The sequence below is a fragment of the Hibiscus syriacus genome, unplaced genomic scaffold (assembly GCF_006381635.1).
Source record: "Hibiscus syriacus cultivar Baekdansim isolate YM2019G1 unplaced genomic scaffold, ASM638163v2 tig00003507_pilon, whole genome shotgun sequence".
Classification (NCBI taxonomy): Eukaryota; Viridiplantae; Streptophyta; class Magnoliopsida; order Malvales; family Malvaceae; genus Hibiscus; species Hibiscus syriacus.
In genome coordinates this window covers 1,066,510-1,080,137 of record NW_024061975.1, presented here as the reverse complement: position 1 = coordinate 1,080,137, position 13,628 = coordinate 1,066,510, and the positions used below count along the sequence as shown (strand labels likewise).

The window sequence follows — 13,628 nt, the reverse complement described above, 5'->3', positions numbered from 1 at the left end:
TAATTTATTTATAAAGTGTAAATATTAAATGTGATATTATCTCTTAACAAATGAACTATTAGGTTGTAAATCAAAAATTAACAGAATTAACAAATTTTGAAGTTCTTGATCATGTGCATTCAAGTTCAACTCCTTTTTTTGGTATAAAATGCGTGAATTAATTTTAGATTTTATTTTGATCAAATCTTATTATATATATATATATATATATTAATATATTTTAATTATTAAATGATTATATTTATAATAATTAATTCTAATTAATATTGATTGAAGTATACAAATGCTCCCGACTATAGCGCGTTACTTTGTTGAATCATCCGAATATTAAAAGTATAAAAATGATCCTCAAACTATATGACTTTGTTGTGTTGAGTCACTTGACTATTAAAAGTTATAAAATGATCACTTGACTATTAAAAGTTATAAAATGGTCACTCGACTATTTATATGTTCCAAACTCGTCATTTTTCGTAAAAAAAAATTGATGATAGTTTGAGTTGAACATTAACATGGTGACTGAGATATGATAAAATCTCATCTCAGAATCTCAATGGCTATCATACCAAGTCAACATGTTAATGTCCAACTTAGACGACCGTTAATTTTTTAACAGAAAAATGACAAGTTTAAAATATATAAATAGTTAAATGATCCTTTTATAACTTTTAATAATTAAAGGCTTAATAAAAATACCTTATAATTAAATAATTATTTTATAATTTTAATAATAGATAGATTCAATAAAAAAATATAGTATATACCATTTATGTACTTTAATATTTTAGAATAGTATCTCCTTCTCCAAATTCATAAGACACGAGAAAATGATTTTTTTATGTAAACTTTTTCTCTTAATTTTTGTGGCAAATGGTAAAAAGAGGATGCATGAATGAGGTATAGAGCAATCATTTTTGTGGGGGTTGATATGACCTACATCAGATTTAATTATGCACGGATGTACACACCCAATAATAAAAAGAGAAAAAGAGAAACCAAAATTGTGATGGAGGGTATACTTTGCGTGCTCTATTTTGTCAACCTACACTACCCTTATAATAAGTGGCGGAGCCACAGTTGTAGTTCTGATTTTATTAGTGATTTATTTTATCGATAATATTTATTTTAAAAATATTTAAATTATCTTAAAATTAAATTTGTTTGATTAATTATTTATTTTATTAATTATATTTATCTTAAAATTTTATTTACATTCATTTTATTTAAAAATTTTATACTACTAACGTATGTGTTTCTATCCTAAAAAATATAATTGAATCCGCCACTACTCATACTTCATTATCAACTTACATGTCACGGTTTAATAATAAAGTTTAAGGATTTTCAATTTTATATAAATCTTATTAATTTAATTATTCATATGTTTCAATTATTAATTTGTTCTATTATGAACCTGCATGCAGCATTATTATTAAATGCAATGAGAAGATAGGTCAAAACTAGGTTCATAAAAAAAATAGATGACGAATAAGAACCAATTGGCTGCATTTAAACCTTAAGATTAGGCCAAAAAGAGCCACCTATCTCGATACATATATACACAACCAACAAGGCAAGTTGATTCCTGAATTATTTCTGGAAATAACGAACAATAAATTACTAAGGAAATGAATTTGAGTTTTTTTTTAACTAATCTCTAGTATCCAATTTATTAAACGACTAATACATATTAGATACTACAGAGACAATGACGATCATTCTAATCTAATTTATTTTATTTTCAAACGTTATAGGTTTGAACCCTAACCTTGGTTGTTGGTAAATGAGATAGAAATGAATGAACTTTTCTATCACCGACATCTAATATGTTAATTGATTAAAATAAATCAAGCATTAGAGAGATTTATTATAAGGGGATTCTTCTAACTTAATTTATTATTTACAATACCAAAATTAAAACCTTCAATCTTACTTAAAATTTCTAATGTCTAGTCTCATTTAACCAAATTATTGATAAGAAAATAAATATTTTTATTAAATTATAATTATGAATTTAAATTAATCCATATGATTAACTTATTTTTTTATATAATATTTAAAGACTTGAGGGTTATTTTGCCCATGTAGTAGCTCAATTTATCATTTTCGTTCCTATGTTATTTTTGCATCAATTTAACCATCGAATTTGTTTAATTGCATCAATGTTTAAAATATTTACTATTGTTTAGGGTTTTAAGTTAGAGTTTAGGGTTTGTGCTTTTAAGTTAAAGTTAATATTAGAGCCTTCATCTTAGGTTAATTTCACTTTACTCCTTTAAATTAGGTGAATTTTTTATTTGGTCCTAACTTTTATGCCCGATGTTCCATATTAGTCACCCGATTTAATAATTTATTAAATTTGGTTAGGATTAATATTAGAGCTTTCACCTTAAGTTTAATCTCACTTTAGACATTTAATTTAGGAGAATTTTAAATTTGGTCTTCACTTTTTTGCATGAAGTTCCATATTAATTAGTCTATCCAATAATTAGTTAAAATTGATTAGGATTAATATTAAAGCCTTCATTTTAGATTAATTTCATATTTAGTCTTTTAATTTAGGAGAACTTTTAATAATATTGTACAATCTCAAATTGTTATATAATCACATAAAGACTGAGTTTAATGATATTAATATAACATATGATATAAGAAGCAAATTAAAAACATAATAAAACTGCGATATAATAATAATAAATATAAAAATAATTGAAAATATTTAAAATATATATTATTTTACAATCATTTTATCTTAATAAAAAAATTTAATGATTATGTAAATGAATTATGACTTTAGAGCAATACAAAAACATTTATATGTATGAGAGCTTCGTGTTTCATTGTCTTCTATGGCTAGAATATTGGAATATGTGTTTATAAATATTTACATCCAACAAAAAGAAGAGGCATCCAATATTGTAAATAACACTAGATTTATTAAAAGTTATTTGTATTTGATTCAATCAATATTTAAAATAAACAAACTTAATTCTAGTTTAAACTCGATTTGAGTTTTTAACAAACTAAAATGAGTTATTCAATGCTCGATTAAAAAATTCATGAATAACTCGAATAAAATAAAATTTAAAATTAAATTAATATTAATATTAATATTTATATGTTGTTTTTAAATGCAATACAAGGTTTTCATGGACTTATTGTTCATATTCGAGTTTGAGTTTAAATCGAATTCAAGTTCGAGCTTCAATCGAGCTAAGTCTGAGAATGTTTCAAGTTCAAGTTTTTCAAAGCTCAAGTTGAGCTTCAATTTTTGAGTTAAAGCTCAAATCGAACTTGACAATTTTAAACTCACGAGCTTTCGAGTCGAGTCAAATTCAATTTTAAACTTTTCAAACCGACTCGAATTCAACATACTCGTACTCAACCTTGTATTCAAGTTACTACCACCAATAACAAGACAAATCATCTCTAGTAAAAAAAAAGAATTATAGTTGAATAAAGCCGAGAGGTCTCGAGCCGTCGACCGCACAACCTTGTATATTGAAGCTAACCATTAGATTTAAATAATGTGTCCTTTATTTGAAATATTATATACGCAATATTAAGAAAAAAATATCATATACACAAAAATAAAAATGGTAAAAAATAGTTCTAAAAAAAAAAATCAATACTTTATAGTTTAAAATTAGCATTATCTAACCCTACATATTTTATTGTGACGTATGATATTGATTTTGATAGTCCTATTTGTGTCCGTTTGCAAAGACTTTATTGTTGCGTTCTCGGAAAATGTTGGGTTGTGATTTGTGAAGAAATAGGGGTTGGAGTCGGTCTTCCCAAGGCAACACAAGGTTCCAAACGTAAAAAAGGGGACACTTTGCTTGATATGGATATGACATGGACTTTTTTAAGATGAGCATTTGGATTCATGCACCAACTCCATAACTCGTGAGTTCAACCTTCAACAAAGTCATGATCCACCCAACTTTTTTTTTAAAGTAAGATAATATTTATTTAAATATAATTTTTAATTATTTTTATTAAATGTTTATATTTTTTTATATTTTTAACATACGAACTAATGATCTTAAAATATAATAATTTATTTATCATCGAGATATTCTAGTGAGAGTAATCCACCCAAATTTGGATTTAGGGAATTACATTATCACTGGCCGCCTTTGCCTACCTTACTTCCAGCCCATCTTCTATTCTTTTTCATCCATTGTAAATTACATATTTAGCCATTGAATTATCGTTTTGGTTCTGTATTGATTATTTAATTCTTTTAAAAAATATACTTGTTATCTTTTTGTTTCGTTTTGTTCACCGATCGTTAAAAAATCAACGATAATATTGACGTGTTACTATAAAATAATAGTATATCATCATTAAAAAGTAAAAGAAAATTATAACACTAGCGGTTTTGTTTATTTTTAATAGAGGGTGACTAAAACGGAACTAAAACGTAATATTATATATGATTTAAAAAAAATAGTTGAGTGACCAAAATGGACCTAAAATAATTTTTGGTTGGCTAAATACATAGCTTACTCTTATTTTTATTTTATTTTGCCTTAGCATACAGATTCACTCCTCAACTTTGCGATTTTTCTTAATTTAATATATGAATTTAGTGTATTGTGACTTAATCAAATATATATATGAATTTAGTTGAATCGGACTTCTCCTTTTAATCCATAAGTTGTGATAAATATTGGGAAAAAATTAATATAAAACAAAATAAAGAATATAATATTATATTATTCCAGCAGCTTGGCATTATATTGCCAAAGGCCGACAATGGATTCAAGCTGTTTGGCGAAAGGGAAAAGTCGTCGGTCGACACCCACACCTTAAACGATGAGCCTACCTGCCTTTTATCAAACAGCTGTGCCTTTATATTGGAGTCAATGATTTGATATGCACTGCTTGGCAATATCTTAATAGACTTTTCATTATACCTATGTATATGTTAACATTTAATTAAAATTACGTTAATATGACTCATCGAGTAATTTTAATAGTAAAAAATATATTAATTTAAAAAAAAAATCAATAATTGTATTTGTAAAATGTATATTATTAACTATCTAATTTTTAAACATATATTACATCATAATTATCTTATACTAATATATATATATATATATGTTAATACGTACTTTGAATTAAAGATAATTAATATAAATGAAGTTGTATTTGTTACCGTATGTACCGTTTATGGTCATATCTCAATCTGATTATAAATTATTGATTTTATAAATAAAACCGATGCTGCTTGGTCTATAGAGTATGTTTTAGCCAATAATTAGACGTTGGGGGTGTTGATTAGGTGCATGAAGATATTACTAACGGGGTTGATTCAAGTGGTAAGCAGCTTGATATCGTTTAGGTAAGATTTTATGTTTGAGTCTTTGTATATGTAGAAAATCCCAACTGAGAGACTCACCCCCCAAAATTAAATGTATAATTCGAAACGGTCCAAAATAATAGGTGAAGTCTTAGAACTCGAAAGCAACAACAAAAAAATACTAAATCTTAAGAGTCGGACAAACAAAATCCAAATGTTAAACAGTTATGGGTTCTTCTAGCCTCGGGCCCAAGCTTATATACACTATTAATGTCATATGTCGGTATATATGATAAAATATGTAAAATGATTATTAAATTTTACTAAAATAATATTTATCATTGGACTTTATAAAGTTAAAAAGTGAATATTAAATTTTAAATTTTATTTAAAAAATAGACACTAACAATTAAATATTATCAAGAGAGTGACGAGAGATGCTAAACCATCGTAAAACATTTAAGGTCATAAATCACACATTAAAAATTCTCTCTTTAAGTCCAATCAATATAGTATAACCACACGATCACAACATACATACGTCAATACGTCAATCAGACAAACATTTTCTCACAAAATTTTGTGCACATTATTCTCAATTATAGCTCGTTCTTTCTCTTAGAGCATTATACGCAACTCCGCTCTTGATCTTTTTGGGGCCCTAAGCAATAATAGACTGGGGCTCTTCATTTTTTTACTTCGGTCGAATACCGCCAATTCGTCACCACTCACAACATATTTATCCGTCAAGAACCCTTAAAGTCTCAACCATTCATATAAAATTCAATTGATTGAGGATAACACTTTTGAGTGATATATTATTCAATTGTGATTTGACCCTATTTAAATTGAAGAAAAAGACTACCGTTGCCATTGATAAGAGAATGTTTAGGAGCTTTGATGTTAATAACGGTTTTCTTTGAAAATAAAGAAATTTTTCATGAGTTTAATGGTGGGTAGAGATTTAAGAATTGAATTTTGGATCTTGGAGAGAGCAGAGAATTCGAAGAGCTTCTGATGATAGTGATGAAACAGTCGTGATTCAAGAGTCTTTGATGAAGCTAGAGAGATTTTTTGGGTTTTTGATAAAGGCGTGCGGGATTTATTAGTAGTAGTAGTACATCTATTTTTGTCTTAATACGTTATTTTTTTCTCTATAGAATTATTTTTAGATCCAACATTGGACCCTTTCCCATTTTGGGTCCTTGGCCATTGCCCGACCCAAACACCCCTCACGGCCGGGGCTGATCATACAAAGACATATTTATTTTTTTAGTAGCTTATAACCCTTAAATAAGTTCTCATCATATGCTTATGAAGGTTTTATTCGTGAGGAATTATTATTCTCTTATGTACGTAAGGTTCTCTTGCCATTTTATTTTTAGAGGTATTTTAGTCTTTACATTTTACGAGTCTGAATATATAGGTTCATATGGCCTACTAATAAGCCCTACAAATAATTCATCATTTTTGTCCATTTAAATAATCATTTTTAATCACTTAGGTCCTTAGGGATATTTTCGTAATTATACCCCTTAAAGGCATTTTAGTCCTTTACACTCGCGAAGGTATTCTTGTCATTTAAACTTATTTAGGGTTTCTCAAACTCTTTCATATGCCATAAGGCTATTCTACTCAATTCCCCATGTTTTATACCTTCAAAATCCATTTATAATTTATACTATTTAAGCGTATTTAGTCATTTACAAATTAGAACTCCTTACTAAGTTTGTTCATTCGTTTTATATCAAATCGTAATTATTTATGTGTATCAGGATATATTTTTAATCTTTCAACATCGGAGAGTATGGATACTCAACCAAGGTGTATGAATGCTCAAATGGAGATTATTATTATTATATAATATTATTTACATCCAAAACCATACCCAATTACAAACCCCATTTGATGGGCCTAAATTAAAACCCTAAGCCCACTTCTTTAACACAAGTTGGATAACCCTGACCCTAATCTTGCCATGCCACAGTCAGCCACCCCTGCCATCGATGTCCGTTGTCGGAGAAGCCTACCGCATTCACTGTTCCACCCTCATCACCTCAGCAACACAGTAAAAGAAACAAATCAGATCAAATCTAACCCAAATCAAGGAAAATCATGGAATTTAATGCAATGAAGACTTCACCAACTCTCTTCCATGGCCATGCTCTTTCCTCTACTGATCTGACCTAAACTCAAGCACAGAGGAATGGCGAATGACAGAGCAAGTAGAGATTATATTTTTTTTATTTTTTGATTTTGTAATATGTATTAGAAGTGTGGTTCTATATAAAGACCACTCAAAAATATGTAAGGGGCTTTCTTCCCAGATATTCAGAAAGAAGTAAAAGAGATCAGAAAAACATTTCAAGGTGGATTCTATTTTCCTCTAGCCATTTTTTTATTTTACATTTGAGCCAAAAACAAGAAAAGGGTAGAAAGGGTTTACCTGAGGGGAGAGAGTGCGTCGTGGGGGGTTCCTCGGAGTAGGAGAAGTCGAAAGGTCGGGTCTTAGTTTAGGGGTATCTAGGACTTATTTAAGAGATTTTGGCTTGGATTTGGGTCTAGGTGGGAAGATCAGGGTGTTTAGGTTTTTTCCAGCCTACTTTCAGTAATCGACGCGGTGGTGTTGGGTTTTGGTGAGGCTGTCGGCTAGAGAGGTCTTGGGGAAAAAGTGAATTGAAAAAAAAATGTTGATTTATATATTTCGAGTTTAATATCTCTTTAATCCTCAAACTTCACCAGTGTTTTTGCATCTTGGTTACTGGATCGAGGTCATTTTGGTTTCATTGCGGATCTGTTTGTCCTTGGTTCATAGTTTATCCTTTTATATTTTGTTCTTTGGATTACTAGTTAAAAATGAGCAACCCACGTTTAAGTCACTCAAACGTTAGCGTGTTTTTACACTTTAGTCCCCTTGTGGTGTTCTTTTTATTTTTTTCTTCGAATCTCATACCCTTATTATGTTATTTTGCATTTTTGTGAATAGGTGATTATTTAGAATTAAATTTATGGTTTATTTTCATTCATAACCTCCATGTTAGCCGTGTTTTTACACTTTGGTCCCTAATCTCGTTTTTATTTTATTTTGAGTTCTATGTCTCAATTTCATAATTTTTGCCTATTATTTTCATTTTTTATGCCTAGAACTTTCAGTATAATTTCATTCTCGTCCCTTGCATTTTAACATGTTTTACTTTTTAATCCCAATATATTTTGTTTCCATATTTAGTTGTATATTCTAATATTGTTTCCATATACGTATTAAATGCAGGATATGTAATAATTTTTATCGTACATATGTGCATGTAGGCGTGATGTATGTAATATAGCTATTTCCATATTATAAATATGCATATACATAGTGAACACATTTATGCCGTAGGTATTATTTCAGACCCAGCTATTATGGGGAGCGCCCAGAGCGATTGCTCAGGCCCCATTTCTTCATTTTTGTAATTGGAGCTCTCATTTTTTTATCTTTATAATTAGGTTTTTAATTTTTTAAATATTATTTTTACCTTTATAATTGATTATTTATTATTCTTTAATTGAGGTCTTTTTATCTTTATATTATTCAATCTCACTTTTATCTTTTTAATTAAAGTCCATCTTTTACCTTTTAATTGAGGCTTCTGATTTTGTAATTTCTACTTTATAATTATAATTCTTTTTTTTTCTCACTTTTAACTTTATAATTGAGACTCTTAAGTTTTTTTAATCTCACTTTCTAACTTTCTAATTGAGGGTTCTAAGTTTTTTCGATCTCAATTATAACTTTATAATTGAGACCCTTATTTTTTTCAATCTCGATTTTTGCCTTTATAATTAAGGCCTCTAATTTTTTTTATAATTTCATAAAATTCTCAATTTCTCATCCCTTTATCTATCTTTCTCGTTAATTCATTTAATTTTGAATTAAATCTAATCATATTTGTCTTTTTTTAACAAAACTTATTTTTCAATTTACCAAATATTCTTTAAGTCTTAGTCTTCTCCAATCTCAATCTAACGATAACATAATATGTTATTCTTTATTTTTCTTAATTTATTATTCAAAATAAAACTCCATATCATAATTTATATCCACATTCGATTTTTTATTCTCTTAGTCATATTTAAGATGTTTTCTTAACAAAACAATGAAATTAATGTTCGAAAAAGTTTAATAAATTTTCTACGATATTAAATTAATTGTTTAAAGTAATGGAATATAATTTCCTTCAACCAAGACCTATTTTTGATTTTTGCTCAGGGCCCCAAAAATATTAGAGACGGATCCGTTTATTTTGAGTGGATATTAATGTATATATGTACATACTTGTATAGAATGTGATGGATATTTTCTTATTTATGAATTATTCCAATATTTTCTAGAATTGTTCTTGTCCACGTAAAATTATTTTTTATATATATTTTATTTCCCTTAGTTTTGGTTGACTTTCACCATTTGTCTTCCTTTACTTTTATTATTCTCCCGTTGATTCAGTTTCCTTCCAAATCAATTTAGGTCATTTTATTCTTTAATTATCTTGTTTTCTTCCTTGTAGATCAAGATGTTAATTTGGGTGGTTTAATTTTATTTCCTTTCTTTTCATTTGTCATGTTTCATTGATTTGTTTAGTTTACTTTTTTAACTTTGCTTCCCTTTTTAATTAATTCCTTAGTATTTATTGACACATTTATTTAATTTTTATGATTGTCATAAAATTTTATATTTATTTAGTTTCTTTGAATTTTAATTTGTAATCTCATACTTATGATATTTAGTCCATGATTAGAGCCTTAGATTTTAATTTAAGTCTTAAACTTTTTACAATCTAGTCCTTGAACTTTTATAGGATATTCATTTGACATAATTAATTAGGGTTTGCAATTAGGGCCACCACTTCAGGTTTAGCATCACTATAGTCCTTTAGCTTAGAGAATAATTTGCTTTGGTTCTCGCATTAACATACCCGAGGGACCATTTCGATTATTCGATTCAATAATTGGTTAAAATCAATTAAGATTAATATTAGATATTTCATTTTAGGTTTAGTCCTAAGTTCTTTAATTTTCATAATTTGACATTTTAGGTTAGGGGAAGCCTTAGTTAATTACCTAGTATAATTAGGCTTAAATAATTGATTGTTTGATTGCATCATGTCTTCAAAACAAGGCAATGTTCACTTACAAAGGAGTTAATAGTGTATCATCTGCATTATGCTTAGGGGTGACCACTGGTAATTCTTGAAGTATATCGACATCATTTTCAAAAACCTTGCATACATAATGAATTTGAAATTAAATAAAATCACGAACTCAAAATTTTCAACTTTTAAATATATGGTAATCGACTAGGTACTAATTTCTAAGCACTGTGGGGGTGTTAATCCTTTCTCGCGCGAAACTGACTCTAGAACCCGATTTCTAGTTTCCGTAGACAAAACTAGTATTTTTGATAAAATAAATTGTTTTATTAAAATTACCTTATTTTTGGTGTCCCAATCGCACCTTGAAATGGTTGGTGGCGATTTCCAACATTTCACAAATCTTTTCAAAGAAAACCCCCAAGTCGTATTAGTTTTTTCCCACCTGGGCAAATACTTGAGTATTGATACTCACTCAATGATATCGATAGTAGCGGAACTTGGTGATTGTTTGGGGGGCCAACTTAAAATTTTAATAAAATTTAGAAGTTTAAATTAAAATTTTCAAAAATTTTGAAGGGTTCAATTTCCATTTTTTTAAAAATGAGATATAACTGAAAATTTTAAAATTTTGGGAGGCTTAATGAGAATTTTTAAAAATTATGGAAAGGTTTAAGTAATAGTATTCAAAATTTCAAAGATTAATATGATTTTTTTTTAAAATTTTGTGGGTTCAAATTAAATTTTTAAAAATTTTAAAGATCTAAATTATATTTTCAAATTTTTAGGGGGTCATGGCCCCCACTGGCCTTCATTGTGTTTCGTCACTGGATATCGATACTAAACAAGGAGTATTGATACTAATTTGATGGTATCGATGATAAATTATACACTGAAATCCCTTAAACTACTCAACATCAATATTGTCCCTTAAACTACTAGGGTTTAAGGGTACGATACGAGTGCTAATCTTGTAAGATATGAACAATATAGATACTAGGGGTGTTTATCAAGCGAGTTGATTACTAGTTGGGCAGTGTTCGACTCATGCTCATTAAAAAACTTTGTTGCTCGACTCGGCTCGTTAAGCTCGTTAAAATTTTACTCGACTCGTCTCGTTAAAAAGACTTGTTGCTCGACTCGTTACTCGTTAAGCTCGTTACTCGTTAAGCTCGATGTTTGTTAAGTTCACCAAAATTTTTGTCTTATTTTCTTAACTATAGATAAAATCTACTAATACTATATATAGCTTAATATAAACATAAATCAATAGATTTAATCAAAAATATCAAGAGTGTAAGAAGCAATTTCGAAGTCTAAACTCCAAAGTAACAATCCACAAATGCGTTAAAATAATAAATATAGTTTTTTGGTATAGTAAAATATTAATTAATTAATTATTATTTTTTGTTGTTTATTAGAAAATTAATAGATTAACAATTTATCATCTTTTTTATTATCTATTAGTAAATTAGTAATTTTTTTGAATGAAATATTTTTTTAAGATAATTACAAAAAATTATATAAAAAATTAACAAATTGCTCGTAAACTTATCGAGTCGAGTTAGACTTTGTTCGACTCAACTTGTTAAGGTATTGAGTCGAGTTTTTTTTTCTGAATTTTAACCGAGTCGAGTTCAAACTGCTCAACTCATTAAACACCCTAATAGATACTACATAAATCAGTATCGATACCACCCTTTTAAAATGCAGATTTCCAATACTAAATTCATACTGTGTCAATACTCTATCGACAATATCAATACTCTATCGACAATATCAATACTATAACCCAAAAAACTTTTAATAAAACTTGAAAAACAACTCCAAAACACTTTTAAACACTTATTTTTGAATCCTTGGATAATTCCTAAAGCCGAAGGGATAATTAAGGCATTATTTAACACTATTTTCAACATATTTCAACAACAAATCATCGTCAAGATCATTAAAACATGTTTAACACTTAAAACACTCAACATTTATTCTACCAACACCGACTATAAATAGTACTTATCTGTTTTGCAACCGTAAGAGGAGTTGATTGAGATTATTTAAGCAACTCACATAATCGTTGACCTCTTGCCAATTGATTCTGAGTAGCTTTATCAAGTTCAGAAGCAAATTGCGCAAAGGCTTCTAATTCGACGGATTGGGCCAATTCCAATTTTGATTTACCAGCGGCTTGTTTCATAGCTTTAATTTGGGTCGCATATCTATTCTGGAGACGGAAATCCCCACATTAATAGTAGGTCTGATTCCGACATTGAATAGATCGATGGATAAGAATATGTGTCCATCTGTAATGGAAATCGCATTAGTAGGAATATATGTCGAAACGTCTCCCGACTTGGTCATGCATGGAATTAAATTTATGAAATAAAATAAGCATTTGGCAGTTCAAAATGTACTACCTTGAGCTTAGCAACCAAAAACTCCCTTGAGTAGCTTTCATCAACCTTTTCTTTTCCTCTTGCACTAGAAGGTTATCGTTCCTCTTTCACCAATCAATAACCATCAAAATGATATACAAATTGAACACAATTTTAAGAGAAGTAATAACACAACTTTATAACCTTATAGATGTCATGGATAAAGTTTAGAACAATCCCTCCTAAATCCTTACAAAACTCTAAGCTTGTTTCACACCATCTTCCAAAAAAATGTTGAGCTTTTCTTAAAGGTTTGGAGATGGAGATTACAGATCTTACAGTCTTCATCCCAAAATGATAATCGAAACAGATTCTTTGCAGGCTTAGAGACTATGGTTCTAAGGGAAATATGAGAGAGAATAAATGAAGAAAGAACAAAGTAAATCAGGTCACCTCAACCTTTCGCCCCCATAATCCGCGCCTACAAAGCAAAACATTCAATGGAAAAATTACAGTTTTAGTCCTTCCAAGATCATCCTAAGCTCAATGGTCCCTATTTTATGGACAATCGTGCATAACCCTTACCTGATGGGGCTCAATTGGAAGTACAAATCGATTCATCCACGACTCGGATTTACACTCGAATGTTAACTCAGTAAGCTTTGTGTCAAAAACGAGTTTTACAGATCGCACTCGTACCCTTACAAGATTAGCACACTTAAAATATAGTCTGACAATTAATAATCCCCATTTCAATAATTTTTACGAAGTCAAGTCAACAGCAAAATCCGGTTAAAGTTTTAGCTTCAGTTC

At 28.7% G+C, this 13,628-nt stretch overlaps 1 long non-coding RNA gene across 1 annotated transcript; it reads right to left on the bottom strand.

The window, feature by feature from the left end:
- Positions 1–7,147: 7,147 nt before the first annotated feature.
- LOC120178538 lies at positions 7,148–7,976 on the bottom strand. Its single transcript, XR_005521521.1, has 2 exons — positions 7,761–7,976; positions 7,148–7,370 (listed from the first exon to the last, which is right to left on the bottom strand). It is a non-coding gene; the product is annotated as an uncharacterized LOC120178538 (long non-coding RNA).
- Between the last annotated feature and the right edge of the window lie 5,652 nt (positions 7,977–13,628).